A 20,357-nucleotide genomic window follows, 5' to 3' on the forward strand; every position below is an offset into this window, starting at 1 on the left:
ATTTTCCTGCTTCAGCTATACCTACAGAGCCGCCATTCTTCTGTTGTGAAAGACTAGATCCTTGTACCAGTTTCAGGTCCTAAACTGACCTGACATGAATCTCAGCTCCTGAGTGTACAGGCAATGTTACTATCAATTCCATATACTAAAGTCAAGATACAGAACTAGAATCCATATTTTTCTTTGCAGAATAGATGTCTTATTTTTCCATTCACACACTCAGCAGTGTTTCAATACCTTGAAGTGTTGGCTGTTACTCATTACTGTCTTTTCTACTTATGGGCTTTAAGTTTGGATTTGCTTTTGTATTATTACGTCCTCCCTGTTCTCTTCCTGCTTAAACAGAAAGCTGTCTGCACATGGGAGACTTACAGCTATCCCTGTCTCAGCTACTTGAAAGAACGAGACAGAAAGATTTTAGTAGGTACCAATCTCAAAATCTGGACGGGAGGGAGAGCAAAGATCTTAACTCAGCTTCCAAATAGGAAGCACAGAAAAGATGAAAACTAGGAATGTATGTGTGGCAAATTAATCTAATATACTTAGTTTCAGCTGCTGCCTTTGAAAAGTGTTTCATGTTTTTGTCTTCAGAAAATATGGTATTGCAACACATTTTTAGGGTTACTGTGGTTTTCTGTATGCTTTAGTGGATTAGGAAGCTGAAGAATAGAGGTCGGTGTTTCCAAACTTTGGTTTCTCAAATGTTCAGGGCTCTTGAAAGACCATTCCCTCTGCCCACCCTCCCACCTTCTGGGTTCACAAAGATGGGCAGTCAAGCAAAGGTGCATGAACATTCAATGACTGAAGTGCTAGTGGTCTCCATGAGTGCTGAAGGACCTGCATACAGATAGCTTTGATTTATTTATGCTCCTTACTTTACGTCTAAGCTCACAATCATTTTGCATGTGACTGAATCAGTCTCTTGAACAAAAGCTTAAATGATCTTTCTCCACATGCTTCTCCATTTTTCTGTCATGAAAATTTGAATGAGCTCTTGTTCAATCAACATCTTCTTTTGGTTACAATGCTACTGTGTGGTCCTCTTTGTAGCTGGATGGTCCTAATTGCCAGTTGATCTTAAAGTGATCTACATGATCTGGGAAGAAAAGCATTTTGGTTTGTGATTTGTTCTCATTTCTCAACTTTTTTGTGCTCACATCTTTTTGTCCACATGTCTATCTGCCTAAAGATCTTGTTGCTTCCTCTCTACAAACACTTTGGTATGTGAGTAATTTCTAATTTTTCATTGTTATGTTCTTTTGCGCTCCCTCTTAACAGCCATCCATTTAGAAATGGGGGTACTCACAGAAAGTAGCAGCCTATGAGCAGATATAAGCTAGTACATGCTCAAGAACTTATTTCAGCATTCCACATGAAATGAGACAAATAATGATGTATTATTTAATCAGCAACAACAAATTTGTGCACCAGGTTAATTATACTCTTATTTCAAATCAATTTCCTGCATTTTAAAATAATCTGTGGCATCCACATAGTGACAAACACCTAAATTATATTTAACTGGTGCTCAGTGCTACAGTATTGCATTTCTTGTTATTTTATATTGAAAACTGTAATAATAGAGAAGTAGTAAAGCAATCAGAATAGAAATGCTTCATGTATTTTCTTATTACATACATACAACCACAGTATCATTCCGACAAAAAAGCCTGTCTTAAAATATCCAGCATTTGGATTTTTCCTTTGAGGAAAGGGGACCTGCCTATTTATTTCAGTCACTTCCCCTCTAGAATCTTGTCCCCATTTTCTATTCTACATAAACAATTACTGTTAGACAGTAATTTTGAAGTAATACATTTGCACAATAGTTTCTACAGGAAAGAAAAAACAGCTGATTGTATTTCTTCTTGTTTTCTTTCTGTTACCATCTTTGCTTCTTTCTCTGTATCTAGCTGATCCTTTTCCACAGATGCTCACAACTTTTCTTCATTTCCTCTGATCAACTTTCCTGTTAATTTTCCCTAGATCTGGATTATTATTTCTCTCACTTTCCACAATCTTTCAACTCTGCTCTGTGTATCTTCCTTTAAATGGTATCTTCCTCTGAAGATGTATTCTTCCTCCTGTGCAATTGTGTCTCCCCTCTTTTCCTTCATTTTCTTATCATGCATCTCCCAGCCTGCATTCCACTACCAATTTCCAAATTTGCCATATAGAGGCAAAGCCAGTGTGTTCTTCCTGGGCTTTCTTAGACCTGCAGACTCTGTTATCTTCTCAACACACTGATCAGCTTTCAGTAGAGAATAGAAATGATCTTCACATGCCCCCGGGCAGATGAGAGGTATGACAATATCATGTCAACTGATACCAGCCACACACAGGTTTTTCACACCTCTTCTGCAAAGACTAAAGATGATTTCTGCTGTGAGCTGAGTAGGTGAGATAGCTTGTGGGACTGACTGAAGGAGCATAGCATGTGAGAGACTGGGAAAAGGCCAGTTTGGAATACATAGCACAAATTCTAGCACACTTCCCCAAAACAGGACTCAGTTCTCTCTGGTCAACCTCTCTTCCTTTGTGGTTCTTGGTGTATGTTTATCTTATCTGTCCCATTCTCCATTTTGATCCCTTATGCTTCTTTTTATCTTTAATTTTCTACTTTATTGTGCTGTTTTCCTCATGCTCACTGTGTTTCTTTTCAGGAAATCAAGAGTGGCAGTAAGTCAAGTAGCCTGCTTTAAGTAATTTCCCAGATGAGTAGTAAGAGAAATAAAAGAAAACAAAGCAAAGCATCCTGCATTTCAGATGCCCTTGGAACAAGGAAAAAAATTTATATATGGGAAAAAAAATTCCCCTGCACACTTCAATTCTATTCATAACCTCTTACTATTGTGCAAATAAGTATTACTGAAATACGAACTTTGTATTAGTTCACAACTAGCACAAGCACAAATAAATTTGGTCCTTTTGCGGTGGAATCTACATTTTTTCAGTGACTGAAAACATTTTTTCAGGGAGAAGACTTGTACATTGCAGCAGAAAGCAAAGAAATAGATGCTTAAATTAACCTTAAAATACCTGATATGGCTTACAATACCTCCTAAATACCACGGCTGGAGAAGCATTGAACACTACCTACAATACATTCAGCTTGCATTCAAACAACCTGTCTGAATGCAAACACTAAGGCCATCAGAAACAACCTCGTCCTAAGGAAAACGTTTAAATCCATCAAAATAAAGGGATCAGATATCCAGGCACATTTTGAGAAGAGTGATTTTCAGATGGGAAACAACATTATTGAGATATACTCTTTTGAATTCTCAGAGCTGAATTGTTGTTAAATAAGTGCATTTGTCCCAATTACAAGCACTTGTCATAACAGAAGATAAGCTGATGAGCCAGGACTGAAGAACTAACAAAATACTTCCACAAATACTTACTTTATGCTGTGGTAAATGAGACAAAAGTGCCCACAAAGCTCAGGACATTTGTTCAGAAGTCATTGATGCAGCAAAGCAAGATCAGAATAACTACTCTTAAGCATTGTTTCTCTTGACTGACTGGCCAGGTAGAAATTGTCCTTTACCTGCAGAAACCAGGATTAGTCTGAAAATATACTGTGCTGCCAAAAATTGTCACTCTTACATGCATAGTACCTTAACCTGTGGTGATGTTGACAGAGCTTGAAGAGACAGGGTGTGACAAAGCACTGCTGCACCATGTAAATGGAACTACTTTCAGCCTCAGTTTACTGGAATCCCATCTAAAATGCTCTCAGGCAATGTTGCAAAGAACAAAGAACTTCAGATTATTGTGTTTCCCAGACTACAACAGTGGGAAGGATGAATTGCCTGCATTGCAAGTGCAGTAAAAAATACCTCTTAATTGCTGTGCCTGGAGCAAAATAAAATAACTCAGCATGGATGCTTGCTGGGTTACATACCAAAATAGTCTTACACTGAGCTGATTCAGTAGACTGGTATGCAGTGTTGGCTCACTGAGCCAATGGTCTATCAGCTTCTGTGAAAGAAAAATTACTGCTGGGAGAATGACAGCCATTGAAGATCCTGCAAGCAGGAGAGCTACCAAGCATAATGTGTTTGACTACACTTTTCAGGAAATACTGCGAAATAGAGCTGTATTCATGCAATATAATCCAAAACGGTCTTTGCAACTTTCTGTCAAGGTGCAGGCTCATGAGAATGGTAAAGAATTGGCACCGCAGCTTACAGATTTATCCAAGGATAATGAAGACCATCCATACAGCTCCACATAGCTATATGGAAATGATTATTCTGTTGGTATCAAAACAACTTCTTCCTTCCTTAAACACGATTTGTAGCTGCTATTGCTTTCTTAAAGGTGATTCAATATACCAGCTTTGCTTATGGCAACATATCACAAACATATTTTGGTACTATCCTACATAATTCACTCTCACAAATCAAGCAGCTATGCCTCCATGGCTCAAGAGGTGTTAATGGAAAGTTTAGACTGATAAATATATAAAGCTCAAGCTTTACAGTGCAGCATTATCAGATAGGAAGGTCTTGTCTTTAACATAATTACCACTACTGTGCTGCCTTTCAGGAAAGATGATCATACATGAGGAGAACCTAAAAACCACAACTGTCTTATTTCAATAGAATTTACCACCTAAATATTTTCCTTAGGCGGTATCAACCATTTTGTTGGTTCTTTTTGTTGGTTCTTCCCCTATTTTATCACAGCTGTCTGAGTTATCTCATAGGTTTTTATTTCTTCACAAATAGAGGAAGAACAAGAATCAGCAAACAGATACAAAGAGACAGATAAGGTAATTGCTAATCTGAGTATAACTTAATAGGGGAAGTGAAAACAGTGGAAGAAAGATAATTTTTACTACCCATTATTTGTCTGGGTAGAGACTAAATAAAATAGAGCCTCAAACTGTTACATCAACACTTCTAGGTTTTATTTGAGGCACCCATCTTCTGGGAATGATTCCTATTTCTAGGGTTGAGACCCTGCATTGAGGGATGAATAGTATTCCCAGAGCTGAGACCCCTCTTCTAGAGATTAACTTTTTTCTTCAGCTGAACTTCTGCTGGGTTTATGACCCTATGTGTAAATGCTGTGACCTTACTTGGAGTTGTACAGTTTTGGATTTGAAGGATTAAGGAGTGGCAGAGGACACTGGATAACTAGAGAGTAAGATGTTTTGGCCACCCAGATGAAAGTGAATGCAGAATGAAATTATTGGATAGGAAGTAAGGAATAGTTTAAGATGCTATCACAAGGAGACAAACATGACTATATTTGAATCCCTAGTGTTGTCCTAGTTCAAGGAAGGCTGAAATGAAACTGGATTGCTGTTTTAATTTCAAAATTCAGGGTTTCTGTTGCTGGGTTATGGAGGCCAAGAATTTTTAGGTATTTTTTTCTTGCTTAATGCAAAATTTGGCCTATGAACTTTTGTGTTTTGTGCTCTTTTTTGAAACACTAGATACAACCAGCCCTACAGGTGGACTAGGGCTTCTGTTATATTCTTTCAGATGGCTGATGCATGTGTCCTACTTAGGGTTAAAACAGATTTGTAGTCAGGAGGTATCAGATTGCTATAAATCAAACTGAAAAGTTCATTGGGAGATGCTGTCATTTCCCCTGAAACACATGGAGAATATATAGGCAAAGTCTGAGCAGGAAGGAGCTCCCTTTCACTCGTATTCAGTTAAAGGTGACATTTAAATGTGATTATCCAAGGTATAAGCTATCAATATCTAAAGGCCAAGGGAAAAATCCCCGTGAAGTTCTCAGAGACAGGAGAAAAATCGTCCAATTAGGTAGATGTCAATCCTGAAGGTAGAGAGATAAAGAGAAGTGAACACACTTTCCCAAAACTGTGCAAGAATAAAAGATGTAGAAGGAAAAGGTAATCAGGATAATAAAACAACCAACCAACCAAACAGCAGAAAGATCAAGAAAGAGGATGGAATACAGAGTCTGCCATGAGGCAGACAAGAATGCCTTAGGGATTGCATTAAAAATATTTTGGCAAATAAAGAGGGAGGACACCCACTTGGAATGTATCCAAGAGGGAGCTGGAAGAGAAAGTACATCTGCTATAGAATGGATGTGCAGTGAGTTTAGAGATAAAGAGTTTAGAGATAAAGGGGAGGAGAGTAATGGGGCAGACAGATGGGGATTACTTCTCCAGCCCACTGACATAAGCACTGTGTCCCATGTGGCTCTTCTGAGATAATTCCTTTTTTCCGTCTGTCTGTAGAACCATTCTTGGGCTGTAAAGCATAAATTCAGTTCACAGTGAGATAAAAAGGAATTTTTACCAGATCCTTCGGTGATTTTTCATTTCTCCTCCAGAGGGCAATGGTTTCAAAGAAAACACTTTGTCCTGAGTTTGGCTGATGCCTCAGCTAGAGTCAGAATTGATTTTTTTTTCTATTGATTGCAATCATCCAGGTTTAGATTGATGAACAGTTATACCAGCACCTTGCCTGCAAACAGTGACACTAATTCATGTCAAATTCAATTCGTCAAAGATGAGCATTTTCTTAGTTAAAAAATATTTGTAGAATGAATGCATCAATCTTAAAAAGAAGGATCTTTTATAATAAATAAAGTTGCCTAAATACATTGGTTCTGTAGCTGCAAGCATGCTTTAATGTTTCCATAATCCCAAATAGTAAAATCATAGAAAAATGCTGGCTAAAATCAAAATCTTCAAAGATCCAAGCTCGCTCACAAAAGGTACCACTTGGGTAATTATTTTCAATTCCTTTCTGCTTAAAGATAATAATTGAAAATGTTGAAAATGAGATGGAACAGAAAGCACTGTAGTACTTTGGTAAGTAATTTTCTCAGTTCTTTTAAAAGCTGTCTTAGTAAATCCTCACAGGAAAGATTAATCAGCTAAGACAAAACAAAGGAAAATTAAAATATTTGATCTTCCCAATCATCTTTCCATTGTTCTTCCTCATCCTCCCATTCATTTTCTTTATCTGTATCTTTTCTATTTGCAGATTTTGTTAAATTCAAACTAAAATGTTGATTTTCTCACAGTAATGTTTGTGTTCTCAGCATACCACAGAACAGCACCCACAAAGCCAAATGAACAATCAGAGCTTTCTATTTAAATGATTCAACAGAGAACGGTTATCTGTGTCTTTACAAATAACGCTGCTGATCCTGTGCTCTCTTGTGAACCGTTTTCAGGTATGACAACTTCTTGGCCTGACAGAGTATTTTAATCTGTTGGATAGAATTAGCCAAGCACGTTTCATTCAAATACCTTATGAATGGATTTGCCAGCTGGGCGAGGGCTAATATTAGGGTCTGTGGAGGCCAGAGGGAGGAGATTGGTTACCAAAGAAACAAACAGATCTTTAAGCAGATATATCCAAGAGTTATCTCAAGCTCAGTCTTAACCCGGTCTAGTAACCCCTTCTGGCAAAAAACCAAAACTTCAGCTACAGATGTAAGACGGTGAAGGAGGGAAATGGAAATTCTAGAACTCATCTGAATCCTTCTCTGCTCTATGACAAATTACACACCATATTGAAGAAAACCCCCTTATCCTGATTTATAAACTGGCTATTGGGCAACATGCAAATTGGAGGCAATGAGATTTTCTGTGAGAGGAAGTACAAATGCTGTCAGTTGAGGGAAACTGCAATCAGGCCTTTTTTGTCTGATCATCCCAACCCTGGATGTAGAAAAGAAAGTTAAACTAGTAGTCACTTAGGATGAGGATGACAACAGTGAAGGGGCAACTGATGAACCTACCTACTTTTTGCAGTCATTATAACTTCTAGGCAAGTATCACATTTTGAAAAATTCCTCTGGTTTTCAGGTCTTTTGACAAAGTGGTTTGAAAAAAAGACTCACGTGATCTTTCATCATTTTCATATGAAGGTGAAAAGAATCATGCTTGGTGCTGCTCACCCACGAATTACCAGTGTCGTGTTTTCCCTCCCTTTCTATTTCTCAAGTAAATAATTCTGCAGTCCAACATTTGTATTTCCTGCAGTGCTGCAGTTTTGCTCACTTGACACATTATTGATCATTATTGCTGCCCTGAAAACAGCAAACAAAAAGACATCCTGGGGAGTTTGAGCCACAATATGTAAAGTTAGAACACTTTCAGAGTTTCCTTTGCAGATAGCTGGACAGGATGTACCTCAGTGTGAGGTTCAGCTGGCCTTTCCACACAATAAGAAAACCATGGGATCTGGTTTTGGGACTTATAAAATTGGCCTTTGTGTTTGGCTTTAGAATGGATCCAAAAGGAAACATGATATAGGGTACAATTACAGAAAGCCTCAATTTCACTGTGAAGAATGACACAGTTAAGTAACGCAAATTTATATATCATTAAATTGAAGCAAGGAGAGATGGACTAAATAAGTATCTCTTTAGGAGTTTTTAGTGATCTAAGAAAGCCTTTTTTTACTTGTCTTCTTATGTGGAACATTTCTTCTAATGCCTCAGGCAACGATCTAGGCCAGCCTGAAAAACCAGGGGAGTGAATGCACTTTGCAGCTAAAGTCAAACTAAATTGCAGCACGCTGAGAATATGTTTCCCTGCTTCTGTACAACGCAGCCATGGATACAAACAACGCGGTAAAACTACTTTCAACCTCCAGTTCCCTTAATTCTTCCAGACACTGTGTCATGGGTGCCTTCTACGCCTCAGCCTCCCGACGGCAGACTGGACTCTCAGAAGAGATTAAACACTTTTTCTCCCACAGCAGGCTCCAGCCTGGCTGAGGCATTCAAGCTTGGGCTGCGGCTGCAGCAGGAATACCAGAGAAGCGGGGGGGATGGCAGGGAGTGTGGAGGAGACGCGGGCGGCAGCGACCTGGCGTGGCCGGGGCACAGCTGCGGCGGGCTGGGGAGGCACAGAGAGCCGTGCCACAGAGGTGGGAGACGGCGGTGGGAAAAGACTGGACTGCAATGCGCTGCCCAGGGAACTGCTGGAGTCACCGTTCCTGGAGGTGTCTAAGGGAAGACTGTATAGAGCACTTAGTGCCATGGTCCAGCTGACATGGTGGTGTTCGACCACAGGTTGAACCCGATGATCTCAAGGGTCCTCTCCAACCTGGTCGATTCTGTGAGTCGTGAGGAAGGAGACACGGCAGCAGTGCCACATCTCGTGTGTCCGCCCCAGCCGAGGGCACCCCCTGCCCGCCCCCTGCCCCTCGGACACCGCCGGACTCAGACCCGGCCTCCCGCCCGGCCGTGGCGGCAGCGGGGCGGCCCCGCGCGTGCGCGGCGGGGCGGGGCGGGGCGGTGGCGCTGGGGCGGGCCGGGGCCGGGCCGAGGCTGGGCAGCGGCTGCGCAGCGCGGCGGCGGGCTGTGGCTGTGGCTGCGTCTGCGGCGGGGCCGGGGTTGTGGCTGTGGCCGGGCGGCTCCGCGGGAGCGGTGCGCGGACGGCGCGACGCGTGGGAGACCCCGCGTTCCAGCGGCGGCCGGGCCGGAGCGTGTCAGCGGCAGCGACGGCGGACGGACGGACGGACGGACGGACGGTGAGCGCAGCGCCCGCGCCCGGCGTGCGAGCAACAGGTCGTGCCGCGGAGCCGCGAGCCTGGGCTGGCCGGAGCCTCCCCCGCGGCCACGGCGCCCGCGCAGGCCCGGGGTCCGGCCGGGCCGCGGCCAGGAGGGACGGCGGGGCAGAGCGGCGCTCGGCGGCTCTCGGGGCACGGCGCCGCTCTCCGCGCCCCGCTGGCGACGGCCCGGGCTGTGTCCCGGCCGCGGGTCCCGCTCGGGCGGGGCGGCCCGGCCGCGGCGGCTACAGGTGCCGGCGGCGCTGCCCGAGGGCGGGGGGCGCCCAGCCGGCCTCCCGACAGCGGCTCGCTCCCTCCCTCCTTTCCACCCTCGGGTGCCTCCCGGGAGCTTAGGCCCGGGAGGTGTAAGGAAACCTCCCGCACCTGGCTGTGCGCTCTCTCTCTGTGTTTATAGAGGGTGTTCTAGCGAGGGGGGAAACTTGAGGCCCCCTGCTCTGCACTTCTGATTCCTTGGCAGCTCTGTGTTTGGAAATGGTGCCTCTGTAAAGAAATTGCTTCATGTTGGCTTATGAAGGGCTAAGTTAAAACAGGTTGAACATGGGCGACTTCCAGTGTGTGTTTTATAGTCAGCGGTAGTTAGCGCACATCCCGGCTCGGAACAGCTTTTCCGAACGCTTGTAATGATAATGCCCTGCCGGTGCTGGTGTTTTCCTTACGGAGGGACCGAGGCGGTGTGGTGGGAGAGACTCCACAGCCCAGCAACAAAGAACGCGGTGACTTGTGAGCTTAGTGAGACAGACCGCCTGAGAAAACTAAATTAGCTTGTAGTTGACCTTTTTGAAAAATATTTATGAGAATGTTCTTAGATGTTTCACATGAAACTGATCCACGAAAAATAACTTAATGAGGAACATTACAAGGGGTAAATACCAACTAGTGCTGTGACGGTTTTTTGTTCATGATGATATATCAATATTTGACTGCAGTCAGACTTCTAACAAGTGACCGGTGATCACTTCTATATGTTTGCTGCCTCAGTGTATAACTTCCTATGCCTTAAAGAGGCCTCTCTGCCTTTTTGGAGGATTAAGGTGTTTTCCTGACTTTGTAAAAAGTAGGATATCTTTGTATTGTCTTTAGGCATCTGAGTCCACAAGCTTTTGGTTTTAATCTGTCGTCACAATTTTCACAGGCAGTAGATATTTTTTTTCTTAAGATCTTATTGGAGCTGTTATTACAAATCTGAATGTCAAACACTTTAGTGTCTGGCTGGTTTATACAGATGTAAACTCTTTTCCAATGTACTGTGATCAAAAAAAACTTCAGTATTTTACACATTAAAGGTTAGCTAATGGTTAATATGGTAGATACTTTTAACAAGGCATTATGAACCTTACAGCACTTTGAAGCAGTGTAGCAGAAGGGTAAATTTAATTTACATTACATTGCAGAAAGTTAAGTGTTAATACATGATCAATTAACTCTTTTCAAAGTCGTTCTTTCAGATTTTACATCCTTTCAATGTGTGTCATGTTGTCTTGCAATGTATGGAATAACAGTGAATGGTAATTTTTTCTATAAAGAATTAGGTAGTGGTAAAGACTATAATTTTACTTAGTTTTTATTGAATTTCTTCTCAACAGTTCTGAACTTACTTAGAAATGAACATCAAGATATTTCTTCACTAGACTGATTTGTCTGCCTTAGGAATCTGCAGGAGTTTCTCAGGCCGTTGAGGGGTGACAGGCATCATTCAGTACCACAGCTGTATGGGACTTAGAAACGGTGAAAGTGCAATATGTAGAGGTTAGCATTCATGCCAAGGGCTACGGACACAGAAAGTTTAATGTAGTCTGAAGTTCATGTGCATCCATTTGTTTTCACATGTAAATAGTTACATTTTCCTAACACCTCCATTTGCTGCTTTTTAATTAAAATCTCCTGCTGTAATTTGAAGTTGCAGGCTTTTAAAAAACCTGCGCCATTTTTAGATGCAAATTCTGTTAAGATGTATCATCAAAGGCTGGAGCTTAGCATCCCATGCTAACAGTTGTAACTACCTGTTTCAGCTACCGTTTGTTTTTTCCCAATTTGCACTTTTAAGTGCTTTCCTTTTACAGGGTTAGGCTTTTAGAATGCTGAAGGATAAACATTCAAACAGTCTACTACTTCTTAGATGACAGGATTTATGTTTGTGTTCATGTGTCATTTAAAATTTTTAAATGTTCTAGCAACTGATGTTTTTTAGGTGCTTTCTCAGTGTGACAGGTAGAGTTGACATTACGGTATTTGGAAGACTAATTACTGCCTTGGTCATGTATTTGGAAACCTCAATAGTTTTTGTAAATATTAATTAAATAGTACTGTCTTGTTTTCCTTTTATTAGTGGGTAAAGAGAGGCATTTGTATACTTGAAAAGGTTTGCAGCCATGTCTGCAATAAAAAACTCAGTGGAAACAGTTTACATGATGGCTTAACATCAGTTATGCTGGCAGAATTGCTTTTCTAGTTTAGTTATCTACTTTACAGCTTCAATACAGCTATTCTGACAACAGGAGAATTTTATGTACACCTCCTATTTCCTGCCCTACTAGTATAGCTAGACAAGCTCCACCAAATGTCTTAAGTATAGTTCAGGATAAAGTATGAAGCAGGGGAAAAAGGAAATTATAACTGAATAAGTAGTTTATATTGCAGAATATTATAAAGTAAGTTTGGGGGGGTTGGTGTTTTTTTAATCAGAGGTAATCAGCTGTGTGTGTCTGTTGGTAGCAACTCGTTTTATACTGCTGGAGTGTCTAATTGCACACTAACACATAGCTGTGTGGGAAGAAAAAATGCTGTAACTCTTAAGGCTTGCATCAGTTAAGTTAGAAAGCAAACAGCAATACCATTGGTAATGCATACTTCCACAAGGAATACTTCTGTTCTGTGAAGCAGGAAACACAGAAGGGGCCTAATCTTGCACGCTTATCTTTTGGCAGAAAAAGGATGTTGCATTTCTTTACAGATGCATAAATGGTTTGAGTACCTGTCCAGCATGTTGAGATTTGGGTTCAAATCCTCCTGCTTTTTGGGGGAGCTGCCAGTTCCCAAAGGGAATGTCCATACTGCCAGGCCATTGGGTGTTTGGGTGGGAAGTGCTTTTAGACACCAGCCAGTTTTATTTGTGAAGAGTAATATTCACTTAGGAAAGGAGTGAATGGCATGTGTAGCCCAGGGAGTGGCTTGATCAAGTACAAATCAATGATATGGACACAGATTTCCTTGTTACAGGCAAAGTGTACAAAGAGTAAATGAAGCGGATTCTTCTTGGGATTGTTTTATTATCTCCCCAGCATGACATGAAATTCTGGAGACTTAAATCTCTGATCTTTGTTTATTCTTGGGTGACTTGGCCAATTCCTGCTGATGTTGAATATTAGATATTTGAACAGCACCCATAACATGCCCTTTTCATTGTAGAGTGGAGCTTGGTTGCTTATCTGTGGATTGTGGAGTCTAGTAGGTGGCATAGCATTTAGATTCTCTTGTGGATCTAATTCTACTTTCTTATAGGATGCCAAATAATTAGAGAAATGTAATTGTTTCAACACACCTATGCTTATTATCTGTTGTATTAAGGTTACCTCAGTGTCTTGTGTTTCTCTAAGTGATTTACCTGTTGCATCATGTATCTGTTCTGGTTGACCATAATTGTCTTCTAAAGAAAAAATAATGAGTAAGAAATAGTTAATGTGATTTTATGTTAACATTTTTAATACTTGATTTTGCCTCTAGTGTTTTATGTTTAAAATTTCGACCCTAGGGTTAGAGAAAAGGCTTGACAGTTAATACATGTGACCATGGAGCTCATAGTTCCTAATGAATTTACTATACTTTACTAGCGTAAATGGTAAACTCATCACGTCTTACAGGGGTCTAACAGAAGAATAGATGTTAGGTAGAAATTCTGGGAAAAGATAATTCTTAAAAAAAAATAAAACAGAAACTAAGCCCTAAATTTCATTCTTGTATCAGGATTCATCTTCTGGGGAAGCTCTTGAAAGACCATTCTTGATTATTTGTCCATAAGAGATAATTTAGAAGTCTCTCAAATCTGGGAGTTTTTTGGGGGAAAATCAGTTTAAAACTAGGAATAATTTCTGGCAAGGATATATTCAGACAGTGAAGTGGTCCTTTACAAAAGGCATTCTGAGGACTCAGATGTAGCAATAGTCAGTATGTTAGCATCTAAAGTATCAACCTGTGTACGTGCATTAACTGAATGGGCAGTGTGAATTGTCTTATTTGTATAGCGTGAAGTTGTTCAGTGGTTTCTTCAAGCGCTCGAGAAAGTTCAATTCAGCAAAACCATAAACCTTTGATAACTGGGAAGTGCCAGTGCAACCTCAGCATCTGCTCTTTGACCTGGTAATGGTGCTGGGAGGTGGCTGTATGCATTCAGAGTCTTTTTGCAAGGATAAGTGTATATTTTTATAGTCAGGAAGGAGAGACTGGGAAAGTATTCATTTAGTTACCAGCAGTGTTGAGTGGAGTTCTAAGTACAAATGTATGAGCTCAAAGGAGGACAATGTATGCCAATACCTAAAAGTCACTTCTCATTTTAACAGCGTATTATAAAGAATGCCAGTGATACATGTGAGAGCTGTTGTTAGCAGTATGATGCCACAGAATTGACTTGGGTTTATTGAGGTGTATACTAAAGAGAAATGAAACTTTAAAAAGTTCACCTTGTTCAGAGCTGAAGTCAGGTAAAATATAACTGGCATGACATCTTGGTAAAAACACTATGGAGAGAAATTACTTTTGATGTTTCCCTGGAGCCAAATCTTGATCGTGGTTTGGGTGGCAGAGGTCAGCAAGTCAACCCGCATCTGAATATTCAAATGTAACCCCAAGTGTTCTCCTAACTGGAATGATCTTCACAGCTGAGGTCAATGAAGGTCGTATGCTTTGGTAATGCCTCCTCTGTTAATCACTTATTCAGAGGGTGGTCTTCAGTGTGCCAGAGGAGAAAACTAGGGAGGGAAACCTGTTTTTCTGTGTGGTGTTTGTAGTACTGAGTTAAATTCTTTAGCATATCAGATGCCATGACATTTTTTCTTTAGAATGTGATGCCTTTGTGTATAAAGCTAAGGCCTCACCTTAATATCAGATCATACAGTGTTCTTGCAGTGTTGTGGTTGAGAATTTGATTGTCCTTGTTTGTTTTGTTTTGTCAAACTGCCATTTACTTGTCAGCTACTGTTAATGAAACTTGAGGTAGATTAATCATAGATTAATTCAGTGTACCTTGGCTAAGAAAATTAAAGTTGCTTTTGTAGAAAACCTGTGTCGCAGATAACTGCATTGTGTGCTGTAGAAATTGACTGCATCTTGTATTGGCTAAGAGAGCATGTTGCTAATTCCTCTGGTATGTCTTTCTCAAGGTTCTCTCATCTCTGAAGGCAAACTCAAGCTTTTGGGTTAAGCATCAAGCTTTCAAACAGATGAGGGTTTGGATTGTTTAGCTGTGTATCATATTGGTTGTACTTCTTATGGATGTGTATCCTTGTTTTCAGAGAGTAAATCTCTTCTTCCTGGTGTCTGAAAGGCTGTGTGATGTCAGCAGACGAACTTAGTCCTCTGTTAGTGGGACAATATAGCATTAGTGGACATCACGTGCTTTCTGCAGAATCAGTTCCTGTAGGATCAAGTGGTGCTGGAGTTGCTTAGTGCCACTATGCAGTGGCGTTTACATTTTGTTCAAATGGTATTAGAAGTCCTCAAATGCAGGAGGTAAGGAAATTGGGTTGAAATGGAACTGGATGTACATACTTGAAGGTGGTGATTGTTGTACAAGAATATAAAGCAAGCTCTTACTATTTATTTTTTTTTCAGTAATCAAGATATGTTCTAAATTAGTAACCTAATTACTTACAGGGAGGAATTAGCACAGTGTCTTAGCGTAAAGTGAGGTAAAAGCTGATCAGCTCAACATTGTCTTCCTGGGCTGCCTAACTAAATGACTTATGAGCCCAGGAGCGTTGATTTTGTTTTTGACAAGTAGAATAGTCTGTTTCGCATATTTATTTATTTAAGACTATAAACAGCACTAAAAATCCACATGAGCCTAAGTTCTTTTTAGATTTTTAGACTTTTTCTACTGAATTATCAATTTAATTCTTACCTGTTCATGGAACATAAATTTAGTGTGAGTTCGAATCTTCTCTCAAGACTTTCCCTATTGTCATCAACCACTTTGTGGTGAAGTGTGCTGCTTCAACTGGTATGATGAGGGCTAGATGAGAACTCAGAAGAGGCAAGTTACCTAACTTCAGTGGAAAGAGAAGGAGAGTGGCAATTTGAGGATTCTGCAGTTGAGTAGACACTTTTCTACCTTTTAGCTTACTTAAATTTCTTCTTTCTTCATGAGCTCATCAAGCAAGATGTAAATATTAAGGACTGAAAGTATATCTTGAGGAAAGCTGGGAATTGAAAAAGTAATTTTCCTTCCTCCCAAAAGAAAAAATCCTGGATTTTAGGATTACATAACAGGCAAAAAGCTATTCAGCTAAAGACTGGTTATTTTGGCATAATTTGTATGTCATTACTTTCTTTAAGCTTTTGCTAATTTTGAAGTAAGGAGAGGTAAAAATGAAGTGCAATGGAGATCTGTTTTACCTTGTCTGAAAAAGAGGACATCTAATTATATGATACTTTGAAGCAGCAGTTGAGTTATTTTTTGTTTATAGGTTATGAAGTATTTTTTAGGTTAAACTTTTCTGTTTGATGTCTTTTTTATTCAGACTAGTAAACCTACTGCTATTAGTGATTAGTCATATGATCAACTTTGAAGAGTCGTCATGATGTACTGTTTTTCTTAGATCTTTCCTGGTTTAGTGTGAACTTATATCTTTGATGCTGCTTTTTTTGGCACAATATCTGTTGCTCATCTTCATGCATTCTTTCCTTTTGCAGACCTCCAAACATGAGTCTTTCTCAGTCCCCTCTCTCCAAATAGGGAAGATGGACAGTATTGGGAAGGAAACAAAGATTCTGTGTTGTGGTTCGCATAATTCCTGTACTCTGTTAAGTCTTATGACCTTTTGTTTTCTCTTTCTCATCATATTATTGCCTGGTGTCTTCAGGATGGATTGACTTGTAAAACTATATATATATATATATATACACACCTACCATTTCTTTCCTTCTGCAGTCCTGGTTCTTCTTTTGATCTTTTGGTGCTTGTGTTCTCTTACCTCTCATTACAGCTTTGATATATTCAAAGATACCTGTTCTGTGTCAGTGGGAATTTTTTTCTGTAATAAGAATGACATTAAGCAGAAATACTGCTTTTAACAGGACATAATGATGACTATTACCTAGTGCTGTGCAAAGCAGAGTAGTTCAGTGCTAGGAGTTCAAGAAATAATTGTAGCAAGAGAGTGGTGGGATGGTTAGATACTTGTGAAGTGCAATAAAATTGAACCAGACTCCTTGCTGTTGTAGAACTGTTAAGAAAGTTATATTTAACCCTTGTGTCTGTTTATTGTGCTTTATGTAGTGTGACAGCCATAAAGCTAACAAAATGCTAAATGTATTAGGAAAGACCTTAAGGTGACAGAAGCCATCATATTACAGCTATGCAAAACCCTGCTCTCCGCATTCTTGTGTACAGTTCAGGTCTCTGCATTTCAAGGAATACATAACAGAAGTAAAAAAGATAAAAAAAGGCAACAAAACCAGTCAAGGGGTGGAGCCTTGCAAGAACAGACTAGAAAGATGGGAACCCCTCAGTTGAAAGGGGATGTGACTGAGATTTTAGAGAAAACAAACAAAAAAGGCTATGGAGGCGGTGGATCTTAAAAATGCAGGATGTAGTTGATTAAAATCATAGGTTTGAAACAGGTACTCTTCAAAGTTATTTCACATACTGGGTGCACAACTATTGACATTTGTTGTCATAGGAGTTTGTGGAGACAACTAATATCAGCAAGTTCAAAAACGGGATTATACAGATTTCCAGAGAAGCAGATCTACTGACAGATATATTTAATCGTTTATACCTGAGCAGGCAGGGGTGTAGCACCATGCAGGGATGTCCTGTAATAATTGAACTTCTGGATGCACAAGTTATCCCTACACAACATGTCTGGTTGCCACTGTCAGATGGAGACTTTGGGGGATTGATTGACCTTGATTGTCTGACATACTAGGGGGGTTCTGTGTTGTTGGTAGAAACCATGTTTTACACCTTGCTGAAATTTGTCCCATAAAAATGTGGTAGATAATCTCAACTAGATGCTGTGCTGGGCATTTTTGGTTGTTTAGTTTTCAAAAAGGGGGGAACTGAAGAACTGGAAAATCTCAACAAGAGATTAAACAAAACAATACAGCAATATAATAATGCAATAACTGTGGATTCTTTTCTGCTAAAATGAAATGTCATAGTTAGGATTTTTAGTTGATGGCTCAGTTTTGATCAGTGGCCAGTGTGTAAAGCAGGGTAGGGCCCTGTGTTATAAATGCATCTGCATGATGCTGAACTTCGAATCTGTATGATGCACTTGTTTGAAAAAGCAATCTTAGGAGCTGAATACCTCAGTTAAAATTATGATGGGGCAGTCTGCAGAAATTAACTTAGCCTGCTTATTATGTACTAAGCTCTTTTTGAAGCCTTGAGTGTGGTTTTCATGGCTAATCAGTAGTGGTTCATAATTTATAAATTCTATGTGAAGTAAACATATGTGTTTCATTTTAGTAAAAGCTACTAAGGTGATAAGAATTTTACTTATTAGGTTGCATAAAATCTGCAATAGGATATCTGTAGTGGGAGAGTATTAAATATTTACATATATGTTTTTTAAATTTAACAGCTTGAATTGAAAACTTGAATTTATGTATACTTTGTCCCCTAAGCCAGTCTATGACTTCTGTTGGTGAGAACTTCATACAGTTTCTCCTTATGTCAATATTTTTGAAGTCTTTCTATACAAATATTTAATGAATGCAGCTGCATACCTAAGTGGTTGGGTAGTAAATGTAGGCTAGTTTGTGTTCCCTCTTAAGTCACTCTCTTGTCAAATCTTGCAAAGATATTTAATGCTGTTCATTTGAGATTGCATGTGTTAGTGCTCCCTAAAAATTCTGTGACTGGGACTTCATGTGATAATTAAAATTCTGTACAGATCTTCAGTTCTTAATTCCTTAAAGCAGATTTGAAATTGAATATTTAACCTTTTAAGTACATAACATGACTAATCACTGCCTGTTAAACTTAATAACTAATTGTTTAACAGTTCACATTGTGCTTCTGACACTTTTTGGCGAGAGCGTGTTTTTTATTCTGGAATGGTTTTGTGACAATTGGCACTGCTGATTCTGGCTACTTTAGAAAAAATTTAGATTGCAACTATAGCTCTGGAAAATCTGATTTGGTGATGTCAGTTTTATGCCTTTCTCTGCCCAACTCCTTTGCTCCAGTTCATTTGCAGAGTTAACAGAAGTGCTTGTTCCTTGGTCATTACGGTTCGTATTGTGCTGTCCGACTGAAACTGTGGTGCCAGTCTTAGCACTGAGGTGGCTGAGGTGTCAGCACATGTTTCTTCCTGACAATTCTACTTTTGGTATCAGTGACTTCTGATGGGAGCAGAGTCTACAGCTGAGGATAGTAACTTAATCTGCTACAACAAGATTTGCTAGAGCTTGTCTATCAGCATCTTTAATTTAAGCTTGCTGTTCTTTTAGTTCAGCCTCTTAAGTTTTATTTTCTTCTTTATTGAAAAAGAAATAAGGCAAGGAGATATAATAATTTGCCTTATTTTACAATCTCTTCACAACAAATTCCATGGTTAGCTTCTGACTTGCACTTTGAGAAACCCATAAGCAAGCATATTACTGCTGACCATTACACCATTTCAGGGATCAGAGATTCATATGTCATTATATTAATATATTTGTACAAGCATGTTTCTGAAAATTCTTGTTTAACCGGTAAACCATCAGAAATACACTGCATCAATTCAATATACAGAACCATAGGGTGTGCAGAACCAAAAGCCAAATAGAGACATTGGTAAAAAATTTTAAGACATACTACTCTAAGACTGAAATATTGTGCATGGGAGTCATGTGAATAGATGCTTAAAGTTTAGGGGAATAAGAAAGCATTAGAAGTATGTTCATGGGTTTAGCTCATTAAAACTAAAAGTTCTCTAATAAGTACCCTTTGTTTGTATTCAGAATTCCAGAACTGGTCTTGAAAGAGTATAGGTGCATACTTAGAATGATTGGAGTTAGTGGAGCATGAAGGTATTCATAAATCCCATTGACCTTGAATAATAGATTCTGATTTCAATACTTAATTTGTAACATGATTTTTTCTGTAAGTAATCATATTTTTAATCTGTGAATGATAACTAAGTATCTGGAAATAATTATATATCTTTATAGATTTAGAATTCAGGAATAAAAAAAGTTAGGAATGCTGACTCTGTTGGAAGTTCTCTGGATAAATCTGACTAAATAGTTTTCTAATATAAAATGTGAGCTTCAGGTAGTAAATGTATTTCAGATAGACAAATATCTTTCCATGAATTGGTCAATTGGAAAAGGGCATATCAGCTTTTGGTTCAAGTTTCAAAATTCCTGGAAGTGGTAGACTACCTGTGGGGATACCCAGAACTTACCAAATTGTGACACATCTAAACTTTCTTAATTTTGCTTCATTATTTCTGCTTTTCAAAAATTTTGTTATTGTAGGCATTCTAGCCTCAATAGTGCTGGAACAAAAGTCTCTGCCTGCAGTACTGAGATGATTTGCAGTCTCTGGGGAGAACTACAGCTGCTCTCAAATGCTTTCTTTTAATTGAGTGGGATAAAACCATTTTATTAACAGAATGTCTC

At 39.6% G+C, this 20,357-nt stretch overlaps 1 protein-coding gene across 1 annotated transcript in view; it reads left to right on the forward strand.

Annotated features, from left to right (window-relative positions):
- Positions 1-9,346: 9,346 nt before the first annotated feature.
- Positions 9,347-20,357, forward strand: part of PALS1 (protein associated with LIN7 1, MAGUK p55 family member) — a 56,483-nt gene continuing 45,472 nt past the window's right edge. Inside the window, exon 1 of the mRNA XM_050334994.1 lies at positions 9,347-9,488. The gene's annotated coding sequence lies outside the window, so the exon portion shown is untranslated. The remainder of the gene's footprint in view (positions 9,489-20,357) is intronic.

Source organism: Myiozetetes cayanensis, unplaced genomic scaffold (genome assembly GCF_022539395.1).
Source record: "Myiozetetes cayanensis isolate MyiCay16 unplaced genomic scaffold, myiCay2020 scf6-25, whole genome shotgun sequence".
NCBI lineage: Eukaryota > Metazoa > Chordata > Aves > Passeriformes > Tyrannidae > Myiozetetes > Myiozetetes cayanensis.